At 44.6% G+C, this 13,681-nt stretch overlaps 1 pseudogene; it reads left to right on the plus strand.

Moving 5' to 3' along the window:
• The first annotated feature begins 11,942 nt into the window (after positions 1–11,942).
• LOC112584789 lies at positions 11,943–12,055 on the plus strand (annotated as a pseudogene).
• Positions 12,056–13,681: the final 1,626 nt, after the last annotated feature.

Genomic DNA, 13,681 nt, shown 5'->3' on the forward strand with positions numbered 1-13,681 from the left:
GAGGAGACTGGTGGGCTACAGTCCGTAGGGTCGCAAAGAGTCGGACATGACTGAGTGACTAAGCACAGCCACATCATATGTCTCCACAGGATGAAATCATCTACAACTGCTCAGTTCATAACTGCCTGGTTAACACACCCCGTCCACAGACCAAAACAAGAGTTGTTTCTATTTTATTTTATATACCTTGTATATTTCATGTATTTATTTTATAGCTCTTCCATGAAGAAATCATGTTGGTTTTATATTTCCTTAATATTTGAGGCTAATATTTATTAGCCTCAATAAGGGGCTTCCCAGGTGGCACAGTGGCAAAAAATCCACATGCTAATGCAGGAAACACAAGAGACAAGTGTTCAATCCCTGGGTTGATCCGAAGGAAGATCCCTTGAAGAAGAAAATGGCAGTGTTCTCCAGCATTCTGGCCTATAAAATCCCATGGACAAAGGAGCCTGGAGGGCTATACAGTCCATAGGGTTACAAAGAGTCGGACATAACTGAGTGACTAAGCTCACACACACACACAGCTTCAATAAATGGCAGCTAATTTGGTTAGAATTAGTGATGGACTTTTGTCTCCCAAAGAGTTTGAAGGTTAAAGATTACAGAAGGCTACCAAATTTATTATTTTAAATATCTGACCATGCATCAATTGTCAATAAATTGATGAGTGATTTTTGTGCAATATTTCCCAATATGTGTTCTGTGAAAATTATTTTCAGAGAAAAATATCATCAAATAAGTTTAAGAAATGCTAAGTATTGACTTCTCACCCTTGAAAAATCATAGTGAAAGATATGGAATATATATATATATAAGGAAATGGCAACCCACTCCAGTGTTCTTGCCTGGAGAATCCCAGGGACGGCGGAGCCTGGTGGGCTGCCGTCTATGGGGTTGCACAGAGTTGAACACGACTGAAGCGACTTAGCAGCAGCAGCAGCAGCAGCATATATATAATATTAAGCTTATACCAAAAACTGAATTTCCCCAAGGAAAAGAGACCAAGTTGATTTTGTTTAATCTGGTTTGTGTCCAAGCTTGGTTATCACAGATAATGTACTTTCATCTCAGGGAACTGGTTTCTCTTAATACATCTGTTGGGCAATGTTGCCCTGATGTATTTCCTCTTGGAAGCGTGCAGAGCTCCACTCCTCTCTCATCAGTAGGCAAGGCGCGTTTATTACTACAATATAAGATAATAGCTCCTGACAGATAAGCCTCCTAAGAGCAGACAAATCGATTGGTTCATATTTGGGCTTTTTCTCAACTTCAAAAGGCCCAAGCGGTAAACAGCAGCACTTACCCAATCTGCTTCCAATTTGCACATTCTGAAAAGAGTCTGGCTTTCAGGCAAAGCCATGATGAAAAAAATAAAAGTCTTTTCTTTTTTCCTCATAGAAATCTGCCTTTTGTAAATGTCTTCAACTTTCTGGCTCCAGATAAATCAAAAATATCCCAAGAAAAACTGTCTTTTGAGTATTTTGGGTTTTTCACACCGTTTCCAAGAAAATATCATAAGATTTGACCTCCAAGTTGGCAGAGATTCAAATTGGTCACATTCCATCTGTTCAGTCCTAATTCCAGCCTGGGACAGGAGAGTGAGGGGGGATTGAGGTATTCTGCATCACATCTGGGCACAGAAGACCGCAGAGAGTGGGTTTAACCAAGCCATCCAGGCACTGATGGTATGGGCCTCACAAGAATAAGTCTTGCTTTGAGTTGTCTACTGGGCAGACTGCAGTGGGATGAGGGCAGGAGAGGCACTGGCTAGCCCCCCTCTCCTCCACCCCTAAATGATCAGAGAGGAGGAGCTCATTTGCAGCTTACTTTTTCTTCTGACCACCCTTCACATCCTGTACTTTAACCCTTCTCCTGTGATGTCACCCCCTCCAGTGACCAGCACCTCTCATACTTCATGTCCCATCTACAGAATGGATGGACAACAAAATCCTGCTGTAGCATAAGGAACTATATTCAGTGTCCTGGGATGAACCACAATGAACAAGAAAAGAAAAAGAATATATATACATATTAAAGAAAAAGGATATATATATGCATAACTGAGACACTTTGCCATACAGCAGAAATGAACACCACATTGTAAATCAACTATACTTCAATTAAACAAAATCTGAAACAACAAGAAACAGCTCTCAGGTTCTTCCCAACCAAGATGTGAAGTTTTGAACGTTATTCTTCCTAGGAGTCTTTGAATGTGAACAAGTGTCTGAAATTCTCCTGAAATTTTCATCTCCTGAAATTTTCTGCCTGGCCCAGGCCTACCCCCATCTCAGCTGTTTTCAGTGAGAATCCAGCCTCTCCCTGCAGTGATAACTTCTAGCAAGGATGGCCACGGATCACTTTTCTGTCTGCATGGGAGGCACTGCATTGCGTGCATTCTCTTGAGGACCCATGAGGTCAAATAGAAGCTCCATTTTATTATTTTTACTTTGGCCATGCTGCATGGCATGTGAGATCTTGGTTCCCTAACCGGGGGCCAAACCCACACCCCCTGCACTGGGAGGAGGAGCCATAACCGTTGGACTGCCAGGGAAATCCTGTTAGTAGCTCCATTTTGGAAATGAAGGGGGAAGTCTGAGAGTGGTTAACTCCCCCCCGTGGATGGATGGCAGAGCTGGTTTCACAGAAACAGAGGTCCAGACCACAGGCTTTTGATGGCTCTGCCTGCTTTCTGCTGAGAGCCCAGCCTGGTTGGGTAGCTGTGGTTCTCACCCAGCAGCTGGAGCTGATGGTGAGCAGATGCAGGAGGCCCCTGAGCCCCTCAGTGGCCCACAGAGGGGTCCGCTCTGACTCTCTTCTTCAAAGAACCTCTACAGACACAGGACTTCTGGCAGCCCTCACCACTGGGTCCCTAGAATATAGGGCAAGAGATCGAGGATTTGTCCTCACTGGGAGTCCCTTCCTCCCTGTTCTTCTTTCCTAGAATGGTGTCTTCGCTCCTGAGCATCCATCTCCTGGCTCTCTATATCAACCTCTCTTCCTCATATGAACCACTCCTTACATTTACCCCTTGACTGCGGGGAGGTAAATTATATTTAAAATACACAAAATGTGTTTTTATTACTGGTTGTCTCAGTATTTCCCCAAAATCACACTATACATGTGCATATGTGTGACTGTACTTTGGCACATTAATCTCTGCACACAGGCACACACACAAATGTGCATAATACATATGCCACCTCATGGTTAATGAGGAGAACTGTCCTTGCCATTTTGCTACCCTGAACAAGTGATGCTTTCTGGAGAGTGAGGGAATCTTGGCTGATGTTCACTTTGTGATGCTCATATGATTCTGCTTTATTAACATTGTGCCAGGGACTTCTGAATCATTAGGTAACTGAATAGTGAAACCCTGACTGCTCCATGGCAGTCAGTGTGAAGAAGATGGCTCCACCAATTTAGCCCTTAGAGAATTTAGCACCCAGTAAACACATATAGTGGAGAAGGAAATAGCAACCCACTCCAGTGTTCTTGCCTGGAGAATCCCAGGGACGGGGAAGCCTGGTGGGCAGCCATCTATGGGGTTGCACAGAGTCGGACACGACTGAAGTGACTTAGCAGCAGCAAACACATATAGAGGGTTTCCCAGATGGCACTAGTGGTAAAGAACCTACCTGCCAATGCGGGAAATTCAAGAGATGTGAGTTCAATCCCTGGGTCAGGAAGATCCCTGGAGAAGGGCCTGGCAACCCACTCCAGTATTCTTGCCTGGAGAACCCCATGGACAGAGGAGCCTGGCAGGCTACAGTCCATGGGGTCACAAAAAGTCAGACACAACTGAAGTGACTTAGCATGTGTGCACTCAAACACATGTAGAGCACGCAGCAGTAGCAAATACCATGACAGGCCTTGGGGATGCGAAATTGAAAAGACTTAGTTCTGGGGACTTCCCTGGCCATCCAATAGTTAAGACTTCACCCTCCAATGCAGGGGGTGCAGATTTGATCCCTGGGTGGGGAACTATGATCCTTAAAGCCTCACAGCCAAGCATAAAACAGAAGCAATATTGTAACAAAGTCAATAAAGACTTTGAAAATGATCCACATTAAAAAAAAAAATCTTTAAGAAAATACCTGGTTCCTCATCTCATGGAGAGAATCTACAGTCAAGACAGAAGAGCTAAGCCTTCCAGGCTGACAACATTGCCACCAGGGTCTTAGGGCAGCAGCAAGAGCCATGGCAGCAGAGGAGATGACTCCGTTCCTTATGAGTTGGAACTGGTTTTGCATTTTTGCCTTTCTTTAATTTGGAAATATTTGGTGTCTAAAACTAGATTTAAAGCCCCAGAAGAGGAAAAAAAGATCCCACCTTTGTTCTCTCACTCTCCGTGTTGTCACTGAGCAGAATCATCTGCCTGCAGTTGAAATGTTAAGTGCAAAGGCAGCCTGCTTCTGTGCCGAGTAGGAGCGCTATGGAGAGACCTCAGAGGTGCTCAGAGGACAAATTAACAGGAAGCAGGCCAAAGCATTTTGTAGGTAAACTTGAAGAGAGTTTACCTCTTCAAACAGGAACTCCTCCACCATGACCCAATAAAGAAAAAAGTGCTAGAGTATAGCTTTCAGACCCCGTAGTACTCCCAGGAAGTGCTGTTGTTCAGTTGCTCAGTTGCGTCCAACTCTTTGCAACCCCATGGACTGTAGCACACCAGGGTTCCCTGTCCTTCACCATCTCCCAGAGCTTGCTCATACTCATGTCCATTAAGTCAGTGATGCCATCCAACCATCTCATTCTCTGTTGCTCCCTTTTCCTTTTGCCCTCAATCTTTCCCAGCATCAGGATCTTTCCCAGTGAGTCGGCTCTTCACATCAGGTGGCCAAAGTGTTCAAGCTACAGCTTCAGCATCAGTCCTTCCAATGAATATTCAGGATTGACTTCCTTTAGGATTGACTGGTTTGATTTCCTTGCAGTCCATGGGATTCTCAAGAGTCTTCTCCAACACCACAGTTCAAAAACATCAATTCTTCAGTGCTCAGCCTTCTTTATCGTCCAACTCTCACATCCATACATGACTACTGGAAAAACCGTAGCTTTGACTATATGGATTTTTATTGTCAAAGTAATGTCTCAGCTTTTTAATACACTGTATAGGTTTATTATAGCTTTTCTTCCAAGGAGCAGGAGGTGTTGAGAAAATATGAAAATCTACCATGTGACCATGATCACATCAACCAGGGAGCCATGGGGCGGATGCTGGGGAGACCTAGGGGCAGAGGGACACCCTGCCCTGGCCAGAGGCCCACAGGCTCTAGTGCTCACTTTGGTGTGTTGAGGGCACATTGCCCGATCAGGAATCATCTGTCTTCCAGCAGGCAATAGAGACTCAAATATATGACCATCCATAGTGGTTGGGTAAAACGGAAATGACAAGAAATCAGGGCTCACAAAATTCGTATGAGACCAAATAGACTCTAAAACAAAGGAAATAAAGAAAGATAAAGAAGGACACTGTGTAACAATGAAAGGATCAATTAGAGAAGAGGCTATTATACTCATCAACAAGTATGCCCCCGATGTGGGTGTATGCGTGCTCAGTCGCTCAGTTGTGTCCGACTCTTTGTGGCTCCATGGACTATAGTCCACCAGGGGATTATAGTCTGTGCACAGAATCTTCCAGGCAAGAATACTGGAGTAGGATGCCATTTCTTCCTCCAGGGGATCTTCCTGACCCTGAGGTTGAACCCCCATCCCCTGCAGTGGCAGGCAGATTCTTTACCAATAGTGCCACCTGGAAAACCCCATGCCCCCAGAATAGGAGCACCCAAATACATAAAACAAATACTAACAGACATAAAGGGAGAAATTGATGGGTATACAATAATAGTAGAATACTATATATCCCACTGACGTGAATAGACAGATCTAGACAAAAAATCAATAAGGCAACAGAGATCCTAAATGATACAATGGAACAATTAGACTTAATTGATATTTTCAGGACATCACATGCAAAACAAAAAAACAGAATATACATTCCTTTCAAGTGAACATGGGACATTTTATAGGACCAACCACATAGTGGTTGGAGTGTGTGGCCAATTCCACTTGGCAATCATCTTCCTCCAGTTAAGGCTCCACTTTTGCTAATCCCCACTCAAGCCTCCTGCATGTTATTGCAGAGACTTGGTTGGAAATGCCTGGGTGGGGCAGGATTGTTGATAGTGTTGAATAAATGGGAGATGATGTCACTGCTGCTGCTGCTGCTGCTAAGTCACTTCAGTCGTGTCCAACTCTGTGTGACCCCATAGACGGCAGCCCACCAGGCTCCCCCATTCCTGGGATTCTCCAGGAAAGAACACTGGAGTGGGTTGCCATTTCCTTCTCCAATGCATGAAAGTGAAGAGTGAAAGTGAAGTCACTCAGTCATGTCTGACTCTTCGCAACCCCATGGATTGCAGCCTACCAGGCTCCTCCATCCATGGGATTTTCCAGGCAAGAGTACTGGAGTGGGGTGCCATTGCCTTCTCTGGATGATGTCACTATTAGTAAGCAAAGCACCACTCTGAACCTCAGAAATCTGTTTTAGCATCTGCTTTTTAACATTTGCTTTTATGAACATTTTGATAAACATATAAGTAATAATCCATGAGAAACAGATATCTCTACATCACATGTGTGAACAGATAAACATTTAACTTCATGGATTCTATTAACAGTCTATGGATTCTTTGCCTTGGAATTTTTCTAATTTTAAAAATGAGTAGTGTTGTTCTTGTCTCAAAATTGTTGTCCTTCTTGATTGCTCATCATCTGATTCTTATCTCACTATATTGTGATTTTCTATCCACATTTCTAGATCTTCCATGTGACTGAACCTCTTGGCAGTACTCTGTTACCAGTTTGGCATGCACAAGTCATTGCTAAAGTTTCAGTTGAATGAGTGAATGAATGGACACCATGTTTGATATGATAGAGGGGGGTCTTGGTCTTGAACTAAGGTTCTCAGTTGAGCCAAGATGACTTTTGGTCTTAATCATTTTTCACACAAGGGAGTTCATACCCTCCTAAGCTGTGTTCATACTCACAAAACTTCTGTGTCCACCCTCAGAAATGCCTAATATATATAGCAATCAATTTGCAAACCAATGTAAATTTTCAAATTCTCTCATTTTAAAAGGACAGGAACAGACATAGTCCTGTTTTGCAGAATGAGATTAAAAAAACAAAAAAACAAAGCTGTTTCCTCTTCTCCCTGTGCCATCAGCTCTGGGCAGAATGCAATGTCACCCGGCTGGGTCCCAAAATTAGGGCTTCCACTGCTGGGAGCAAGGGTGCAGACTCTACTAGAAAATCATCCGAGGAGTCTTTAGGCTCACATACAGGCTTCAGAGAATTCTGCACATGTGCTAAAATTATTTGCGGTTAGGTCTCCAGACCGACACATGAATAAACAGGGCTGCTTCTCACTGATGCATAAGAACTGGTTAGAGAGTATTAATAGAAGGCCAAGTATGTAAAGCATGAGGCTTCCCCAGTGGCTCAGTGCTAAAGAGCCCACCTGCCATGCAGGAGCCACAGGAGACATGGGTTCAATCCCTGGATCGGGAATCTCCCCTGGAGAAGGGCATAGCAACCTACTCCAGTGTTCTTGCTGGGAGAATCCCCATAGACAGAGGAGCCTGGCGGGCTACAGTCCATATAGTCACAAAGAGTCAGACACGACTGAAATGATTTAGCATGCATGCTGCTGCTAAGTAGTTTCAGTTGTGTCCGACTCTGTACAACCCCATAGACGGCAGTCTACCAGGCTCCCCAACCCCCGCCCCCCGTCCCTGGGATTCTCCAGGCAAGAACATGCAAGCATGTAAATGATGAGCCCCTTGATCTGGGAAATCAGAGGCTAGTGAATCCTAGGAGCCATGCCAAAGATAAAGAGCTGAGAGGAGGTGCAAATTCCTTGGTCTCAGTGGAGCAGGAGGTGAGAGTCAGGGAGTGCTGGCTGGGTCACAAGTGACTAAAGAGAAGGCATATCTTGGTTTGTGATGTGATGTGACTTTTTCCAATGTCATATAACCCAACAGCCCAGGGAATCTGTAGGAGAACAGACAAGGAAGGGAGAAAGATGAGGAAATCTTGTAGTTGAGTTACACATTGCCTTGAAGAGTTTGCATACCATTTGAGCAAAATCTACTTCCAGTTAAGTTAGTCCCTCCTATCCTACCCACTCACGGGAAGTTTCCAAACATGACCCAGCACTGGTGTTCAGGCCTGCTTTTAGCCTGAGCAAAGAAAGAAGACATTCTTCAAGTAAGTTCTTTAAATTTAGAAGACGTTCTGACCTAGATTCTTAACTCCCAAAAGAAAAGAAAGAAGCAAAATCTCAAAGGGGCCTGGAAAGCATATTGGAGATCAGGGAATTATTTCCCTGCACAGAAGAACAGTCCTCACAGACAGAGGGTAGGCCCTGCAGAACCTCGGAAGTGGGGAGGGAATGGAGCGGGCACCCAAGACCGCCCCATCCTTCTTGGGATGAGTTGGGGTGACCACTGCCATCATTGGAGCATGACAGCCCCGTCTCCCTTTTGTCTTTACAGTTTGTAAAACACTTGTGCACAGCTCCTTTCATGCCCTCCTCACACAGCGGGGAGGTGAACCAGGCTGGTTCACCATAATCCCACAGTGAATGGTTCCCCCATTGCTGCCTCCAGAGCACTGCCCAGGTTGTGCTCTGGCTACTTTTCCTAAAGCACTCATGTGGGGCTGGGGCATGTTGACGCTTGGCTGGAGAACTCGGGAATACCTAACATGGATCCCCAAGCACCCTTTCTCCTTCCTGATCCCCCAAGGGAGAAGTAGAGATAAGACGTAACAAATGAGGGACTCCAGGCCCCCTCTATTTTCAGCTGAGCTCCTGTGGAGCTCCAGCACATGGATGAACCTGCAGCATGAAGAGAGGACCTCTTCTACTCCCTAAGCATAAACCTAGTGTTTCACTCCAAGCAAAAAGCCCATTGATTGGTGAAGAAGACAAAAGAGAATAAGGGACTCCACCCTAGCAGGGCGGGCTCTGCCTTTCTTTCTCAGCTTCTTCTCACTCAGCTAGGCAGAATGAGTTTGGAGCAGGAAGGATCAGAGGGCGGCCCATATGGGACTTTTTAAAACCCGGTGGCCCTACCCACTGGCAAAGGAGGCCCAGTCAGTGTCCTGGAAATGGGCCCCCTGGGACTAGAACTGGGGAGAGGGAGATGGGAAATCTGTACACTAACCCAGAAGGGTGCCGAGGGAAGCCCGGAGTCTTAAGCACCTCTATAGCCTCGGCCCTGTTTGGTGGCTGTGTGACACATGGTGCCCTCAGGAGAGGTTTCTCCTCTCTAAAAGAGCGTGGGGCTCTGATCTCATGACTAGTGAGTGGTGGCGCTGGAGCCCGGGCTCAGGTTTTCTAATTGGGTGTGACTTTCTTTACATGATGTGGTTGTGCCACAGGACATCTTTCTCGGGCAAGTGGAAATGTGCCAGCTGAGTTCAGGAGTACCGTGAGTCTTTTGAAGTTGAATGCATATTTTGTGTGTGTGCATATTCGGGGGAGAGGCTCCCTGGGTCTCAAATGAGTCTCCTTCCCTCTCTTCTAAATGGGTAGAATGCCCAAGACCTCCTTGTGTTCACATCGTCACCTTTGGAAGGTGTCTAACCTGTACTTTCAAATCAGGAGAATTGACTCACTTAGGAGTGCATTTTCTCTAACTTGAAAAAAAAAAAAAGAAAATCACTTTTCAGCCCTAAAATATATCTGTCAAGTGAGAATGACAGGGAATGTCGTGAAGACTATTGACAGACAGATGCTCCCATATACTAATCCCCACCAGTAACTATATTACCTCGGAGGATCACTAAAATAGTCACTTTAAAAGGCTCATTATCTCACGGAATCTGAGCTGGGAAACAAATAAAAGAACTAGTAATGTTAGAATTATGCTCCAAAGGTTTTTTTTTTTTTCCAGTTGTTTCTGCTGATGGCTAGGGGAGAATTTGGAGATACAGGAGGAAGGGAAGAAAACCTTCAGTGATTTAGTGAATTTTTCATATTTGTTACTTAAAATGAGTACTAGTCAGGATAGGGTTGATTGTGCTGCTGGAATGAATAATCCCCAAATCGCAAGGGTTTAAAGCCATAAAAGTGTATTTCTGCTTATACTACAGTTACCACTGACTAGAAGGGGTCTCTGATCTTCAGAATTGCCAAAGGACCCAGGCTGGTGGGGGCATCATCATTTCCTGACAACACCAGCTTCACACAAGTTTCAGAGTTGGCTGGAGTGAGGCCATTTCAGCTTGCACTCCTTTCAGCTACAGCAGGTCACACGGTCAAACTCAGCATGAAGAGAGGCAGGGACACCTTGGGTGGTATTTAATCCCCAAATCCTGTCTGCATCCAAAGGATGTCTGCATTCTTTTCTATCCTGAGATGAGTTCCAAATAGTCATGTGGCATAGAAAGAAACAAAACCAAGGGTTTCTACACTTCATCTAAATAACCATGTTTTAAATCTGACCTGAAGCTGAACAACCATATTTACACTACAGAGTTAAAGTGTCCTCTACAAAAGACACATGTCTAAAATCTATGGAAAGAATATGCTTGTTTGAAAAAGAATTTATTTATTTATGTATCTGAATATAGTTAATTTAAAATGTCATGTTAGTTTTAGGTGAATCACAGTACACTGATTCAGACAGATATAGGTATAGATATAGATATAGATAGGTGGCATAAGTGGTAAAGAACCCGCCTGCCAATGCAGGAGACCTAAGAGATATGATTTGATCCTTGGATCAGGAATATCCACTGGAGGAGGGCATGGCAACCCTCTCCAGTATTCTTACCTGGAGAATCCCATGGACAGAGGAGCCTGGAGGGCTACAGTCCATAGGGTTGCAAAGAGTCAGACATGACTAAAGTGACTGAGCATGCATGCACATAGATATAGATATACTTTTTCAGATTCTTTTCCCTTTTAGGTTATTACAAAATGCTGAGTAGAGTTCCCGGTGCTATAAGTAGATCCTTGTAGGTTATCTGTTTTATATATAGTAGTATATATATGTGGAGAAGGAAATGGCAACCCACTCCAGTGTTCTTGCCTGGAGAATCCCAGGGATGGGAGTGCGTGGTGGGCTGCTGTCTATGGGGTCGGACACAGAGTTGGACACGACTGAAGCGACTTAGCAGCAGCAGCAGTGTATATAAGTGAATCCCAAGCTCCTAATTTATTCCTCCCCCTTTCCCATTTGGTAACCATAAGTTTATTTTTTATGTCTGTAAGTCTATTTCTGTTTTGTAAGTAAGTTCATTTGTATCATTGTTTTATATTCCACATATAAGTGATGTCATTTGGTATTTGTCTTTCTCTGACTTATTTCACTTAGTATGATAATCTCTAGGTCTATCCATGAGGCTGCAAATGGCATTATTTTGTTTGGGAAGAATTTATTAACCAGTGCCTCCAACTAACCAAGAATTACTTGGTGAGAAAGCACATTTAAAATATTCAGGCTCTAGAAGGCAATGGTACCCCACTCCAGTACTCTTGCCTGGAGAATCCCATGGGCGAAGGAGCCTGGTAGGGTGCAGTCTATGGGGTTGCTAAGAGTCAGACATGACTGAGCGACTTCACTTTCACTTTTCACTGTCATGCATTGGAGAAGGAAATGGCAACCCACTCCAGTGTTCTTTCCTGGAGAATCCCAGGGATGGGGAGCCTGGTGGGCTGCCGTCTGTGGGGTCGCACAGAGTCGGGCACGACTGACGCGACTTAGCAGCAGCAGTTGTCTCTCTAAAATGGGTGGCCACAGAATTCACAGTGCAGCATTTCTGAAGAGGTGTGTTGTTGCAAAGGAATTGCATTATGTTTAAATGTAGTGACTCTGGAAGGCACTTTCGCACACATTGGTCGCTTTCAGGCCATCAGCAAATCTCCATGTGCTGCGCTGGGGAGATTTCGGGTAGCAGGGGATAATTGAAAATGATATGGAGAAAATTAGCATGGACTCTTCTTAAGAATGACACTCAAACTTGTGAAGCATTCTATATTTTGAGGATAAGAGGAATAAAGTTCTGTGAACGGATGGTGGTGGTGGCTGCCCAGCAGTGTGAATTATACTTAATGCCACTGAGCTGTATACTTAGTGGTGAAAATGGTAAATTGTGTGTGATATGTATTTTACCACAATAAAAGTATCATGTTAAACTGATATTTTGGATATACAAAATTAAATAAAATGTATTATTATCATTACAAAAAAAGTCAGGGTGCTGGTTAAAACATAGCTGGAGCAGACATCTATCTTGCAGTCACAGGCTGTACTATAGAAAGGCAGATGCTGACTGCCCAATAACTATAACGCTTTGAGTAATGGTTGGCAAGTATTATTGGGCCCAATCAGTGCGGACGTGGTAACTCGCTCACCCCTTACAACAACACTGATGGAGTTATTAGTCTCTCCACTTGACAGATGAAGAAACAAAGCCTTAAAGAGGTTGACTGGTCCAAGTTCATTTGGCTGATAAGAGACATTGTTGTTGTTTAGTCACTAAGTCATGTCCAACTCTTTACAATCCTGTGGACTGTAGCCTGCCAGTCTCCTCTGTCCATGGAATTCTCCAGGCAAGAATACTAGAGTGGGTAGCCATTCCCTTCTCCAGGGGATCTTCTTGACCCAGGGATCAAATCCAAGTCTCCTGCATTGGCAGGTGGATTCTTTACCACTGAGCTACCAGGGAAGACCAATAAGAGATGGGTCAGGATCAAAGCCAGGCAGACGAGCTCCCAAACGACCAGACAGGGAAAGCAGATGCTGGGGGAGAGGGGGTTCCAAGGTAGGGGCAGAACTGGTCAGAAATCTAACTGACTAATTGCCAACAAAGTCCCAACACGAGGGAAGGCATGGATCAAGTAAAAGCTGGCCCCAGAGAGAGAAGAATGAAGAGTCAGGGAATCTCAGGCTAGGACTTCACGCTTCCAAAAGCAAGGGTCAAAAGGAACTTAAGCTGGCTTTGTGGCTCTCATTTACTGCCCCCTAATGAAAGACATCCTTCTGGGATCCTACCCGGCCATGTGTGCTCAGCCTGGTGTCTCCCACGGCTTCTGATGTTTTGACATGACACACAGAGAGTCGATATGCACTAAAATCATCCTATTGGTATATAGGCTGTTGTTTAAGAGGCCAAATGAAATTAGAGCTAAATAGCATCAACTGTCTGCCTAGCACATGCATATAGTTGCATAATCTCACATGAGGCACAAACAGAGAAAGAGACAAAGAAACATCAATTTAAAGGAGACTTGTTTGACCATCCATGGTGACCAATAGCTTCTTGGGTGTAAACACTCACATTGCTGGGTTCATGTCTCCCAAACATCAGCAGGCAGAAGGTCTTTCTGTTTCATAATAGTCCTAGGTCTATCAGGTTGGCTGCCAATCCTAATTTATAAGTTCTTTTCTCTGAAGGTTGTACAATTGCCCTCATTCTCGGAAGGCCTGGGCTGGCTCATGGCTGCACATGGGTCAGCCTCTCAGTGACTCAGCATTGCTCCAGTCACAAGACAGACCCACTCCTCCCTGAATCTGCTGGAGGAAAACAATGCCATGGTTTGAGAGTTTATCCCTTTTGGTTCCTGCTGAGACCTCGTGACCTGGTGCACTGTGCAAAGCATCCTACC

The sequence above is a fragment of the Bubalus bubalis genome, chromosome 4, assembly GCF_019923935.1.
Source record: "Bubalus bubalis isolate 160015118507 breed Murrah chromosome 4, NDDB_SH_1, whole genome shotgun sequence".
In the NCBI taxonomy this organism is placed as follows: Eukaryota; Metazoa; Chordata; class Mammalia; order Artiodactyla; family Bovidae; genus Bubalus; species Bubalus bubalis.